Here is a 15,844-nt window from a genome sequence, read left to right as displayed (position 1 = left end):
TAGACAAAGAAACTAATGAATATTTGATGGAAACTAAAGATGATGAAACTTAGCCTAGCTGATTATGTTCACACATCTACATCTACAGTTACAGAGGTAGTTCGTGCATTTTTTGAATAATTGGAGAGAAAACTTTGTTCTGCCAGAATGAGGTCATCAAATAACAGTACTGATCTCGGTTATAAAATGGTATGATCTGTTTTATCTCCCAGTTGAAATGAGTTTTTCCTTATAGATTCATTCGAGTCAGTGCTGAGAAGAGTTGAATCATAAGACAGAGTGCATCTCACTAAGTTGTAGCTCTACACTATTGCAAGAGGCCTCCTTGCAGTCCTAACATATATAAGTAATAGCTTGTTCTTTTGTTTGTGCATGTGTGTGTGTGTGAGGGGGAGGGGTGCAATTGTTTAAAAGTACCACACCTTTACTGTTTGTACTAGGCAAATTCCAAAGCTATTTTTTTCTGCTGTTCTATTACCACCATTAACTTGAGATTATAGGTTTGAATGGGGTTCCAGTATTTATTTTTAGGACCTCTTCAACAGCCAAAATTTTACCTTAGTCTTGTGCATAGCAGCCTACAGCTTAGCTTGTTACTAGGGTTTATTGTAGCAGTAGTCAAGCATTTGAAATGATGAGTGCCCAGGCCAACATCCTTATGCCCCTTAGTCGCATATACCCTTCTTAATAAGCAGCAGTTGTGGATTTGTGGGGGAGTTCTTCTAATTTGACTTCTCTTGGTAGCAGATAATGTTCAAGGGATGTTAGGGACTATCTCTCATCAATGGAGTCTGAACCTAGGAGTGGCACACGGCCACTTGTTACATCCTGCAAATACTGACAATGAAAGCTTAGCCATGATCACTATCAGTGTTAGTTACCTTTCACCATTCTTGTGCCTGACTTTACTGTAGAATCAGTTAGTAGGGTCAGCGATCGAATTAATGGTGCATAGAAAGGACATAATTTGATGATGCAGGATATCAAGGTGACTCTAGTTAACTCTCATCCTTGTAGATCAGTCTCAGGGGTTTAGTCCTGACGTTTGATCAGTCTCTTCGTGGAGTTTGCTTGTTCTCTCCATTGGCTTTCTGGGTAAAAGGAAGACCATTTAACTTACTCAATTAGCAAATAAATTAAATTAAATTAAATTTTGTTTCTATTCAGTATTATCGTTATTATTATTTAGCATGTCAGTTGTTCAAACTTTAAGTTTCTATTGACACATAGCCTGTTGTGTCCTTTGGTCTGTTATAAATTTACCAGCTTACTCACCTTTTTCCAGCCTCTCAAGTAGGTAGTAACTGACCAAGTCCTAAAATTTTCAACAATAGAATGTTATGCTGGGTATAATCACCAGTTTTGAAATTAATTCACTTCAAGTGAAACTATAGTCCATGACATGTATGTAATCCTTTGCAGTCTGACTTTTTCAGATCATAGAAGCAAACCGTAATGGGATATTTTATATAAATGCTGAGTTAACTGATACAAGTGCTATGTTATTTAATGGTGATGGTGGTCACTCCAACATATTTTCTGTCTTAGTTTTTCCATGATAAGCATTGCACCTAATTCCTTGTAGCTTTATATGTTAATCTGAGTAGTCACTGCAACCTGGTCTACCATTTGTGGCTCTGAATGAACCACATTCTCTCATTCATGAGGGAGACAGTGTTTGGCTAATAGCTGGTTTCTTTTCCCGATGCAAGAGTAAATGGTTAACTGTGTACATCTTGTTCTCAGCTAAGGATTTTTGCCGTAGATTGAGCTAGGAGAACAAATTAATGACTGGCAAATTCATGTTTAGTTTATTTTATCTATTCATCATTTATTCAAAGTAGTAAGTTCACAGTTCAATAACTCTGACTGTTACTGCATCAGATTTCTCTTCAGCAGTTTCAGAATAGCTAGTAAACTCCCATCAACCACTGACTGGGGACTGAATATTTCAATAAAGAGAGGGAAAATGCTGTCTGCATAGCTCTCAACTGTCCAGATTTTCAAAGAATGGCCAGATTTTTGCCTCTTATTTTGATATGTCCATCATAAAATTTGTTGCTTTCTGACAAATAACTGAGGACTGAATTTACTAAATAATGACATTTTGAGTTTCAGATTTCATATCCTTAAGAAAATGCTTGCTAATGCAAATTCTGTTTTTCGAACAAATGTCTAAGTTTATAAGAGCAATATTTAAAATCTGTGCTTATTTTTTGAGCCTTTGTCCCCCTTCATTTTAGGCATTGATTTCCTGTGCTAAGAGGTCGAGAGGTAGGACTGTCTGTCATGTGACATTACTCTGGGAAACTACACTCAAGGAGAAAAATTTAGTATAACTATGAGTAGGGTGGACATGGCGTTCTTGTAGTCAGAGTTCAGCAAGGAGAGTCTCAATGTTGGTAATCAAGGTTGTTAGGTGAAAAGACAGACAAATAGTTCTGAATGACATGAAGGGGGGTAATTATTTATTTTGAAATCCCTGAGAAGTTGCATTGCTATTGCAAGAAAAGATTATCTTAATAATATCTCCACTAATTTATTCAGCTCACTGCACAGGGGAGAGCAGTAGGAATAAATGCCTCGCTGTGAAGTAATGAGTTATGGGAGCATAGTTTTGTCCTGGAATTATTTAGATGAAAGACTGGCAGGTCAGAATGAGTTACACGGAGTTGCCAGGAGATGATACTCAGGATTATTTGCACCTTGGCATGATTTGCACTGGGTCTGTACTCAGTAGGCATGTATGCCTGTCATGATTCAGTTTCTGTCTGCATTCTAATACATTTACTAAAACTGAAGCTTGCTCTCTCTCTTCTTGCTCTCTCACATGGGTTATTGGCTTAGCTGCAAGTTATTTGTTGTCCTCAATCTCACGTATGATCAAAAATGTGTGCTTCTTTTCTGATTAAAGGCCAAGACTGTGATATCTCAGAGAATTTAGTCTTCTCCTAGACAGACGTATTGCAAAATTATTACATACAAAACTGACAGCACTCCAAAAAATTAATAATTTTTTTTTTGTTTTTCATTTTTTATTATTAGGCCAAACTGCTTCCTAAAAACAGACATACTGATTTAACTATTAAAGCATCATCAAAGTAATGTCATTACACTGATGATCTGATGATGCTTTAATAGAAAAAATGGATTGTGTGTCTTTTAGTAACTGCATGGGCTTTGGCAGCGGGAAATTTTGCTTAGATTTCTGTACTTCAGTTCCATACACCTGTGTGGAAACATTTGCAACATTTGTGCTGAGTTATCTATATCTATTTCCATAGCTATATATATATATATATAATTTATGTCTATATCTGGATATATAGAGATATCAACATACATATTTTGATGCATATTGTTTGTAATTTGGCTGTATAATGGTCCCAGTTCCAGACCACTAATCAAGGAGCCTCAATCCTCACCACTGACACCAGTGAGGGGTGGCAACTAGGAGCAAAAATGGATTCACACAGTATTTTCAGATGCAGCTCTCTGCACTAAGAACAATTTCCCTTAAAAGCAAAAAGGGAGCACACTCCAGACCTGGGTATAGACTCTCTGTCTCTCTCCAGGACCCAGACAAGACTTCACACTGATCACATACACCTGGACATTTGACTTTCACACACATCTGGTAAAGCTGGCACAGATGTATCATCTGTGCCCCTCTGCCCAGACAATAAGATAATTACACCGCCACCAGTCAGCTACTCTAAGGCCCTTACAAGGGTGCCCAGTTATACTGAGTAAAATTAATACTAATACAAATAGTAGTGCTGACCAATGCAGCAGGGGTTTCAGGAGCAGCCACAGTGTGACTAAAATAAGCATAAGTACTCTTAACATGTTAAAAGTGTTCTCTAAATAAACAGCCAAATGAAAGATATATAAATATTTAATAATAAGTAATACAATAGAAAACATGAGAATACTGAATATCTAGTTACAATAAACACTGGTGTTTCAATGGATCTACCTGATAACACCGACGCACTACAACACCAACAATGAAATCACCGACACCACATAACCGAAAGTTCACAAACACGAAACCTCACATGCCCGACACACCACAATCCCGACAATCAACAAACAAAACAAATCCTCTGTCCAAAAAGCACACACACAACACAAGCACACCAAAATCCTTACAAACCCACACTAAACCTTACATACACAACTATCTACAACCTTAACCCAAACCCTAACCCTAAGGTCCGTCACTATCGCACACTCACCTAACCCGCGCCCTAACCCTAACTCACTTAACCCGCCCCTAACCCTAAAGACTGTCACTATCGCACACTCACCTAACCCGCGCCCTAACCCTAAAGACTGTCACTATCATGCACTCACCTGACCCGTGCCCTAACCCTAACTCACTTAACCCACCCCTATCCCTAGAGTCCGTCAATATCGCACACTTACCTTACTCGCACCCTAACCCTAACGTCCGTCACTACCGCATACTTACACATCCTTTTCACATGTCGGTGTTCTCAGCATCGGGGTTTTCATCCGTCGGTCATCCCAGTTTTCGATCTTCTGGTGTCGGTCTTCTCATCGTCAGCATTATCAGCTTTCAGCGTTGTCAGGTAGACGCGTTTCAATCACAGGAGATATAAAAATAACACATTTGGATAGATTCACACAGATGCAGAAAAACAATGCTTAACTAATCTTACTATTTTCCTGACTGACTAAAGAATTACTGTTCCCTAATTAAGTTATTTACTACAGCAAGGCAAGATGATGAGTGTTGAGTTGTTTATTACAGCAAGACAAGATGAGGTGTGTGGCTGTGTGAGATATCTGTGAGATATTTTTCCTGGCAAGTGCTGAAGAACAAAGTGTTGCTGCTAGCGTTTCGTCATGTCTCTCACTAATATCTAAAGAATCATTTCAGAGGTCTTTAGAGAATGCAGCACACCTGGCTCAGGTGCAATACACACCCAGAGCTTGTTAAGATCTGTTGCAGCATCGTAGAACTATAAAACAGTTTCAGAAAATTCCACCCTTCCAGGGTAGAAATTATTTCACCCCTAAGGACAATACAGTAAGATTCCTTGTCCTGATTTTCCCAGACATTTCTGTCTCTGGTAGCAATTAGACCTGTAAGATAAAATATTTATGGCCTAAGACAAAATCTTTATGGCCTAAACCAACCCATTTAATTTTCAACCTATTTTTCAAAATTTGCTGGGCAGACATTAACCGCTTCCATTTCAGAATTCACTGTTAAAACATATACATTGAATCAGTTATAATAATAGTGTCTTACATACATGTATTTATCTTTTTTGTCCAGCAGGACCCACTGTTGGTGCATTTTAACACAAACAGCTATACAAATAAATTTTAACACAAGGATCTGTACAAATTAGTGTGATAGTCAAATGACATAAAATTGTTTACAAACGTCCAGCTAACTATGCTGGTATATGTTACACATGCACTGCCCTACTCTCCCTGACACAGATGGCAGTACCACATATCATCACATCTCTCCCCCTTTGCAGATTCAAGCTAGTTTTTCAATTGAACCTGGAAAAAAGATTGCTTGAGAGAAATGGGTCTGTCTGGGAACACACTAACCTATACCCTGTCTTGGCAGGCATTCTGAATTGGCATTGGTATTGCTGACCACACTACTGTGCTGCACTGTCATGTCACATGCCTTCAACCCTAGACTCCACCTTAATAACTTGGCATTTTGCTATCTGGCATGATGTAGCCATGTCAAGGGATTGTGGTGTGTAACAACCATGAATCTCCATCCATACAGATATGTCTGAAGTTTCTGCAGCGTCCATACTATGGCTAGAGATTCTTTATGTACAGCTGCATAACATTCCTTCCTGGGTTGGAGCCTATGGCTGAGATATACAACTAGGTGCTCTTCTCCTTCTGATGAAACCTGGCTGAGTACAGCTCCCACCTCATGGTTTGAAGCATCCATCTGCACAACAAATGTTTTTGTGTAATTTGGACTGGCTAACAAAGGGGATCCTCCAAAAGCCCATTTAAGGTTTTGAAATGCCTGCTCACAGGCTGGGGTCCACACTACCTTATCTGGCTTGTTTCTTTTGTCAGTCCTGTGAGGGGATCATCTATTTTACTATAATTTGGAACAAACATTCTATAGTACCTCACTGTCCCCAGGAATGCCATCACCTGCTTCTTGGTAACAGGGGAAGGCCATGCCTGAATAGCTTCCACTTTGGCAATTTCTGGTCTTATCTTACCACTCCCAACTCTGTGTCCTAGATAGGAGACCTCTGCATATGCAGCTAACACCTACTGGGCTTAATGTTCAACCCTGCCCTTTCCAGTCTGCCCATCATGGTAAGTCATAATCATGTTAACATGGTGAAATGTGTATCCCTGCCTCCTGCCTAGCAGGTTTACAGTGTAATTAATATCACTGACCTTCCTCACCACTTCAAATGGTCCCTTCCAAGCTGTCTGCAGCTTATTGCATCTGACAGGAATGAGCACCATAACCTACTGTCCCACAGCATACTCTTGTGCTTAAGCATTCCTGTCATACCAGACCTTTTTCTACTTTTGGGCTCTTGCCAGATTCTCCTGGGCCAAGCCGTTAAGCTTCCTAAGCCTTGATCTGAAGTTAAGGACATATGCCACAACAGACTCCTTGTGGGATTTATACTCACCCTCACACTCATCATGAATCAAATATAAAGGCCCCCTCACCCTGTGCCCAGACAACAACTCAAAAGGTGAAAAGCCTGTGGATTCCTGAGGTACCTCTCTGTATGCAAACAGCAGATGGGGAAAATATTTGTGCCACTCTCTCTTAAACTGGACTGCAAATGCCCGTAACATGGTCTTTAGTGTACAGTTTAACCTCTCCACAAGATCATTGGTCTGCAAGTGATAGGGAGTGGTCTTTAGGTGCTTCAACCCCAGCATTTCCACAGACAAGCTAGCAGATCTGACATGAAATTGGCACTTCTGTCAGTCACTACTTCTCTCAGGAAACCAACCCTGCTAAAAATCTCTAACAAAGCATTGCCATCTTCTCTGCTTCCACGGAGGACAGGGCCACTGCATCAGGATATCTAGTAGCATAATCCAATACCACCATGATATATGTCTTCCCTGTGGAACTTGGGGTACTCAGAGGTCCCACAATATCCATAACTACCCTCTGAAGTGGCTCTTCAATCACAGGCAAAGGCATCAAAGGAGCTTTGACCTTGCCTCCTACCTTGCCTACCTTTAGGCACTAATCAGAGGTCCTGCAGTACCCTGTTACACCCCTTGCAATCCCAGATGAATCAAAGCTATGCATAACAGGTCTCTTGGTATGCTTTATGTCCATATGAGTTGCACATGGAATCTCATGGTCTATGTCTAGAAGTGCCAGATGGTAGGCTCTGGACACTATCAACTGCTGTATTACCTCACCTTGTAGCCCTCCCTCAGAGGTCCACTCTCTATGCAGTAGCCCTTTGTTCCAGTATACAGACTCCCCTTTTCCTTGAGAATCAGGTGTCTGCTTAGCTACCTCCTTCAAGCCTTGTGAGGTAGGGTCCTAAAGCTGAGCCTGTATCAATTGTACATTTGTGACCCTTCCCAGCTCCCTTTCAACAAGAAGTCTGGTATGTTCTGACAGAGGTGCCTCACTATCAGCCTGAGTACAACCACTTACCTCTGTCCTTGCAGTCACCCTATCCACAGGAACATCAGTACCTCACAGCAGCTGTGGCTGACTTTTAGGCTCACTGCTATAGGATATCTCCCTCCCTGAAATAGCCACATCACCAGCCCCAGCTTTAGGTTGGGGTCTGCCTGGGTCTCTCCCAGGCTACCAGACCCACATGCCTTTCTCCAAGCCTGACTGCATGTAACTGCATACACAAAATGCACTGCATTATCAGTATCATTCCATATCAAGACATTTGAATGGATATCCACAAACACACCTACCTGCTTGCTTCTTTTTCTACTCTATCAGTCAAGGTTAACCCTGGCCAAAGGTATTTGCAATGGGGTCTCCCCATAAAGCTTTGACTGGAGTGAACTGCCCAAGCAAGTACATCTCCTCTTTAGCCACTGCAGGATTCAAAATCGTTATGTCAGAGGCTGTGTCTCTTTTAGAAGTGGCCTGTCTTCCATCTACAAAATAGGATACAAACTCTGGTGATAGTTTGGTACCCCTGTTGTCTGCAGACAACATACTACTGGAGTGCTGTTATTCCCACTTGGTGGCTCCCACACCTTTTGTTCCCCACCTTGTTTCAGTGGACATTTCTGTGCTACATGGCCCCTCTGGTTACATTTAAAACATGTAGCCCTTTATCCTGGTGATGTAGCTGAACTGGTGACTTCTCTTGTTACTGATGGACTCTGTTGGGGTGGGTTAGGCTGCCCACCATGGGTTCTGTTATATCCATGTGCAGCACTGTGTATCCCCTTCTTGTGCAGTGGTGCCCTGCATGCTAAGTAGAGATCCCCTTTTCTCCCCAACTCATCTGCAGAGTTACATTCCCACTCTGCCAACTAGATTCTCATGTCCTCAGGCAAAGTGTTAAGGGCATTGTCCCTCACCAAATGGTCTGACAGCCTTTCAAAAGTGGTGACCTGACACCCTCTCACCCACCTATAAAAATAAGTGTTTAACTCAACAATATAATCACATACACTTTCATATGCCTTGCGTCTATGCTCACAAACATTTTCTGTAAGCTTCAGGTGTTAACTTAAAACATTCCAATAAACATTGTTTAACTTTATCATAGTTTATACAGTCAGGAACTGTACCTAGATCCCTTGGTCAACATTATACTATTTAAATGATCTTTCAAATATATGAATAAAACTATCAAAATTACCACCCTCTGTAAACTGTGGAAGAAATTTACTGACCTTTATTGCTTCTGAGGTTCAGTTATTCCCTTCCCCATTGCCTCCATGACCCTGATGAAGAGTCAGCATCTCCCTTTCATATTGGCGCTGATTCTCCTTTTCTTCAGCCTCCAAATGCTGCAGTCTTACATCCTCTTCAACCTCCAAATGCCACAGTCTTTTCGCTGATTCTAATTCCATCTGTTTTGCCTGCCACAGTCTCTCATTTTCATCAGCCTCCAAATGCCACAGTCTCTCTGCTGATTCTAATTCCAAATGTTTGGCTTCCAGTTCAAGTCTCTGGGTTTTTAAGTCCTCTGAGGAAAAGATGAACTGTCCTGTTTCTGAAGGCTGCACATCCCTATCAACAGACTGGTTATCAGTCCATGCTGCAGCTGCAAGAAAGGCTGAAATAATTTCCTCTTTACTCAGGTTGGCATCTACCAGTCCTTTGGGTTCACACACCTTGTCCAACTGTTTCTTTGTCAGCTTGCCATAATCCTCTGCTGACATCTTTGCCTGCTTTCCTTGACTAAACTAAACTAACAAAAATAGTTAAAACAGTTGTGAAAATGAAATTCTGTATATTTAGCTTGTGGTTGCTGAGAGTACACACACCTTCAGTGACAAATGTCCACAGACTAAATTAAGTTCAATTAATATCCCACCCAGCTACCACCAATATGTGATGGTCCCTACTCCAGGCAAGTAATCAAGCAGTCTCAATCCTCACTACTGACACCAGTGAGGAATGGTCACTAGGAGCAAAAATGGAATCACACAGTATTTTCAGATGGAGCTCTCTGCAAGAAGTACAATATCCCTTAAGAGCACACAGTGAACACGCTCCAGACCTGGGGCTGAATTCTCTGTCTCTCCAGGCCCCAAACATGACTCCACACTGACCACTTTGGATCTCTGTGTCCCTATTCCAAGTAGCTGGCACACACACCTGCATGTCTGACTTTCACTCATCACACACACACACACACACACACACACACACACACACACACACACACACACACACACACACACACACACCTGGTAAAGGCTGGCAGAGATTTAGCAGTTGTGCCCCCCTCTGCCCAGACTATAAGGTAATTATGCTGACGCCAGTCAGATACTCTGTTACAAGGGTACCCAATTATACAAGTAAAATGAATACTAATACATATGGTAGTGTTGACCAATGCAGCAAGGATTTCAGGAGTAGCCACAGTATCACTAAAATAAGCATAAGTACTCTTAAGATGTTAAAAGTATTCTCTAAAAGATAAGCCAAAATGTAAGGTACAGATATATTTAATAATAAATAATAAAATATAAAACATGTGAGTACTGAATATCTAGTTACAATAAACACCACAGTTTCAATCACAGGAGATATAAAAAATAACACAGTTGATTAGATTTCCAAACATGCAGAAAAACAATACTTAAATAATCTCACTATATTTTCCTGACTGACTAAAGAATTACTGTTCTCTAATTAAGTTATTTACTACATCAAAGTGAGATGATGAATGTTGAGTTGCTTACTACAGCAAGGCAAGATGAAATGTGCGGTTGTGCACGATATCTGAGAGATCTTTTCTGTCAGGTTCTGAAGAACAAAGTGCTGCTGCAGGAGTTCCATCATATCTCTTACTTATATCTAAAGAATCATTTCAATGCTGGTTATTGAATGACATCCATCTGGTCACCTGACTCTGGTACAATACACACCCAGAGTTTGCTAAGATTTGTTGCAGCATCTAAAAGCTATAAAACAATTTCAAAAGCTTCCACCCTTCCAGAGTAGCAATTAGTTCACCCATAAGGCAGTACAGTAAGATTCCTTGTCCTGATTTTCCCAGACATTTTTGTCCCTGGTGGCAATCAGACCTGTAAGATAAAATCTTTATGGCCTAAACCAATCCATTTATTTTTCAAGGTACTTTTCAAAATTAGCTGGACTGAGATTAACCTTTTCCCTTTCAGAATTCTCTGTTAAAGCATATACGTTTATTCAGTTATAATAATACTGCCTGACATACATGTGTGTATCTATTTTCTGTCGAGCATGACCCACTGTTGATGCATTTTTAACATAAGCAATTTTACAAATACATTTTAACACAAGAATCTGTATAAATCAGTGTGATAGACAAATGACATAAACTTCTTTACAAAACTCCAGCTAACCATGCTGGCATATGTTACATATGCACTCTCCCTGGCACAGGTGGCACTGATTCATATCATCAAAGGGTGTACAAGAATTTGATGGCTATGTTTCCGTCTTTTGCACTGCTAATTTACAGCATAGTGTTTTCTTTCTTTCATTCTCTTTTTTTTCATTGGGTGACAGTGTGATAAGAGAATGTGTCCCTTTCCTTGCTGTCTTATTATCAAATTGTTGAAGTATATAAACAGCAGAGGTATGTGGGATGGTGTCACTTATGTGGGGGGCAGGGGGTGGCTGCAGCAAGTCTTGCACCGCTGCAAAAGTTTGTTTTTAGTGTTTTACAAATGTTTAAGTGTGTCTGAGGGGTTCAGTAGAACTTGTTGTATGATCAGTTAATTGAGTCTCATTGTTTTTTTCCTGACAATGTTATTTGATTTACTTTATAAGAATTAAAGAAAACAACAGGAAGGAACTGAAAAATTAAAAACAAACAAACACATGAACAAAAAGGAAAACATGCATGCGCACACACACACACACACACACACACACACACACACACACACACACACACACACACACACACACACACACAAAAGCATGCATACCTCAAACAATGAGTTATTGTGAAACTCTAAAAAGCACATTTGTGATCCTCAAAACTCTTGTCACCAAAAGTGCAAAGCCATGAATGCATATGGTACACCAGATTCTAAAAGACTGGGGCATCATTTTGGAAGCTCTGTATCCTAAAGGTCATGCTATCAGAAATCCTTAAGTGAGGCACATTCCCCCAGTGGAACACCATATGTGAGAGGAAGTATCACTCTACTCATTATGGATGTGTGTCCATGATCAATCTGCAAAACTCTGATGGAATATCTGAATATAGCTGATGCAGTCCCATAACACTGAACATTACTGTTGCACTTTCTCTCCAGTTAACTTCCAGGTCTTCAGCCTGATCTCTGTTGACCTTTCTGACCACTGCTTGCAGTTGATTTTGGCAACTAGTAGTTTATGCTGTGGGCCAACTGTTTCACTGGCGATGACTTTGAAATCTGGATTCTACTCCAGTGCCTTTTCCTTACTAGGAGGAAGTCTACTTGAGTTGCATGTTGGCTACTCTTTATGTGATCTTCTGACTGTCTCTCTTTCTGAACCATGTGTTGGCTACTATCAAGCCATTTGCCAGACAAAAGTCTAGAATGCCTTGTCTTTCTTTATTCCTGTTACCCCACCAATGTGGACCCAAGCAGTTATCATATCCTCTTCTCTCTGTCCCAATATGTGCATTCAAGTCACCCATTATCGACACCAATTGACCTAGGCTGAGGTTATAAATGCTGCCCTTTCATTACACTGGAGTCTGATTGCCATGAGTCTGTCATTAATTTTGATGATATCCCTCACTGCCTTCTGAAGCCTCTCTCTCACCACAATTCCTACACCATTTCTAGCCTGTCCCCCTCCTGAGTAATAGAGCCTGGATCCCAAGCCAAGTGGCTTTGCTGCACTGCCCTTCCATCTCGTCTTTTGGATACATAGGATGTCCAGCCTCCTCTGTATCATCATGTCCAAGCTGTGTCCTGTCCATGAACCTACATTAAGTGTAGCAATTCTCAGTTCATGTTTGGCAGGTTGGTTGGTTTTATGTCCAGATTTTGCTCAACAGAGCTATCCCAGGTAACCCAGGCTGGGCAACTAGACATCAGTTGGCCAGTAGCTTATTGACTCAGGGCTGCTGAGCTTTATGGTGGGCACACCTTGGTCAATTTGGGCACCTATACCCCTCCCACTATAAGCAAGGGTCCCTGGCATAAGTCAAAGTAGGCTGGGTGCTCAACCCACTTATCACCGGTAACTACCCATGCCCATTTTGGCACCATTAGTCAACATGACTGAATCAACTAGAACCATATTTTACACCATCAAGTGGCTAGCACTGCCACAGTATGCAATCGGTGATCTGTGTTCTCCTATCTTGAGGACACTGTGCACCTCAGTAGATGCACAAAGCGGTTGGTCTATAGAACCCTTCCCCCTATAGGGCACCATGTAGAGTCTGTGCTGCTGCCCACAGTTCCATTCATTGGTGAGTTTAAGAGGGAAACACTCAGCATGTTTTTCGGATGTGGGTGAAAACCCACAGAGACACAGTGAGAACTTGCAAACACCAAACAGGCATTGGTCGGAGGTCAGGATTGAACCTTGTACCTTGTACATGAAAGGCGGAGACTTTAGCCATTATGCCAACTGGTCATTGTCTAAACTAAAACAAACAGACAAAAACACTAATCCATAGTATTATGGTCTGGTCTAGAAAAATAAAAAAATCTTGTGATGCTGAGTGACTTTAATCTTAATTTTCTCAGCTATCTAGTAGATGACATGTCAGAATTTTTTCCTAACTAGAATCCCATCTGACTAGAAAAACAGTGCACATGACTAGACCTTAAATCAGAATGCTGCTTCTTACTTGATCCAAAAATAACAATCAATCACAGCCCCCCTCCCATGTTCAGTGATCACTCTCCAGTTAGTTTGTATTTGTTAAAACTAGCCAGTAAGTCCCCCTAAATTTATATCTTTCATGCTAAAAGCACAGTTTAAAATCAATAAACATAAAAAAGTTCCACTCCAATCTCCACCCTAGACTAGCTTCCTGTTTTAAACTCCTCTGATCCCAACAATGCAGCTGAATTATTAATCAATTTTAGTAAGCCTGCAAGAAATATTATTTCCTTTAATTAAAAGACTCTACAGACCCCACACTAACCAATGGTTAAATTATCTACATAAAGCCCTACTGAATCTTAAATAAAAGGACTGAAATGGCCGGAAGTCCAAACTAACTACACATACAAGAAAACATTTACTCATCTTTACGGCCTTTCAAGACAAGTCATAAGTTGGCATATCATTTTTCTTATGTGATCTAACCAAAACTCCATCAAAAATTATCTCCAAGTGTTCTGAGTAGAAATTAACTGCCTAATAAGATGCATTAATTCTTCTTTAACTACTATGTCATCAGTTGAATTAATCCCTCTGACTTCCTCAATGAATTCAGCAACTTTGCTTAACTAGACACTATTGAGAAACAACTCTGCATCAACCCCTTGTACACTACATTGTTTTTCTTTAACCTTAGTAGGGCAAAAGACATCCAACCTTTACTTAATCAAATCCTGGTCCTTCTGGCTAAGACAATTAATATCACCCCTTTATATTTCACAGCAGTGAATTCCTGTCATAACAACTTCAACATATATATAATATTCATTTTTCACAAACACATTATGCTAAACATCTCACTACTGCCACATTTCCATTCTGGCCACAATAAGAAAAATTCTTGAAAAGACCATCTACACTCACCTCTCACAATACATAGACCAATGTCAGCTCCTATCCCCCAAGCAATATAGGTTTTGACCTGACTGAAGGGGGTCTATATTAAATAGATGAAAGATCACAATTTTGAACGCTCACATGAATGTGAATTCTGCAGCTCAAAATCACTACTGTGGGGGGGGGGCTACACCCCCCATACTCCCTGCTAAATATATATTCCAACTCCAAGATTGCACTACAGTGAGGAAAGGCCAAATATTCTAATCTTCACTGTATTGCAATCCAAAAAAATAAATATTGAGTTGCTGAATTTCCGCTCATGTGAGAGTTTGACATTTTGATCTTTCATCGATATAAAGTAGATCTGACTGAAGAACTATCACAGCCTCCTGGATAATAAGAAATAGACAAAATGGCTTACTGGAGTTATATTTGTAGCCCTAACCAGATTGTTTGATGTTTTGGATCACCCCATCCTAATAAGTGTCTGGGAGGAATATGATTTTATCCAGATGCAACACTCTGACTCCAAAACTGTCTTACCAATCTGTACTTCCAAGTCAAAATCAACTCCTTTACATCACCTAAAGCACCTCTGCTCAATGGAGTGCTTTTAAGATCAATATGTCTACCATTATTCAATCTACAGTAATAAATGTCCTAACAATCTACCGTGATTCCCTCTTCTACTTTATTCTGTTGACACACTATTATTGTACTCTAACAGATTTCTGTATTCTTCAACAATAAGCATAAGCAGCCTTTCAATCACTCAATAATTCATGGATCAGTGACAAAGCAAATGCTCCTTAACTCCTCCAAGATTAAAACAATGCTATTTAGAATGTCTTATAAACTCAATAAAAGTGCCAACTCTTTACAAATTTCAGATTGTAACAACTCACGTAGAGAAAACGGTTCTCATTTTGAATGCTTTTGGATGTGAATAACCTCTTAATTTCAACCACCATCTTGAAATCACAAGGAAAAATATCAGTCCCTCCTGCTCTGGGTCAAAAGATTTCCCTCTTTCTATCCAATGCCACTAGAATAGCCACAAGCCAAGGGATTCTGGTCTCTGAAGTTGCGACTCCAAATTCAGCTCCAGACAAGTGGCAAGTGGAGTACCTCAGGGTTCAGTCCTGGGACCACTCTTCTTTGGCATCTACTTCTCTGAAGTACAGGCCAACACTAAGGGACTCTGGCTAACAAAGTTTGCAGATGACTGCAAACTGGGAGCATTATTGAATCCCCAAATAATGTGGATATTCTACAAAAGCGCCTTACAGAAACAGACGCCTGGTTCCAGAGCCATGGGCTCAAGCTTAATGCCAAGAAATGTATAGTTATCCCCTTTGCAAAAAAAATGTACCCATGAATTACCACATAGGTGGCAGTACACTAAACATCAAAAGTGTGATGAGAGACTTAGGGACACAGGTA

The sequence above is a fragment of the Protopterus annectens genome, chromosome 2.part2, assembly GCF_019279795.1.
Source record: "Protopterus annectens isolate FY-2018-M chromosome 2.part2, PAN1.0, whole genome shotgun sequence".
In the NCBI taxonomy this organism is placed as follows: domain Eukaryota; kingdom Metazoa; phylum Chordata; order Ceratodontiformes; family Protopteridae; genus Protopterus; species Protopterus annectens.
This window is presented reverse-complemented; position numbering follows the sequence as displayed.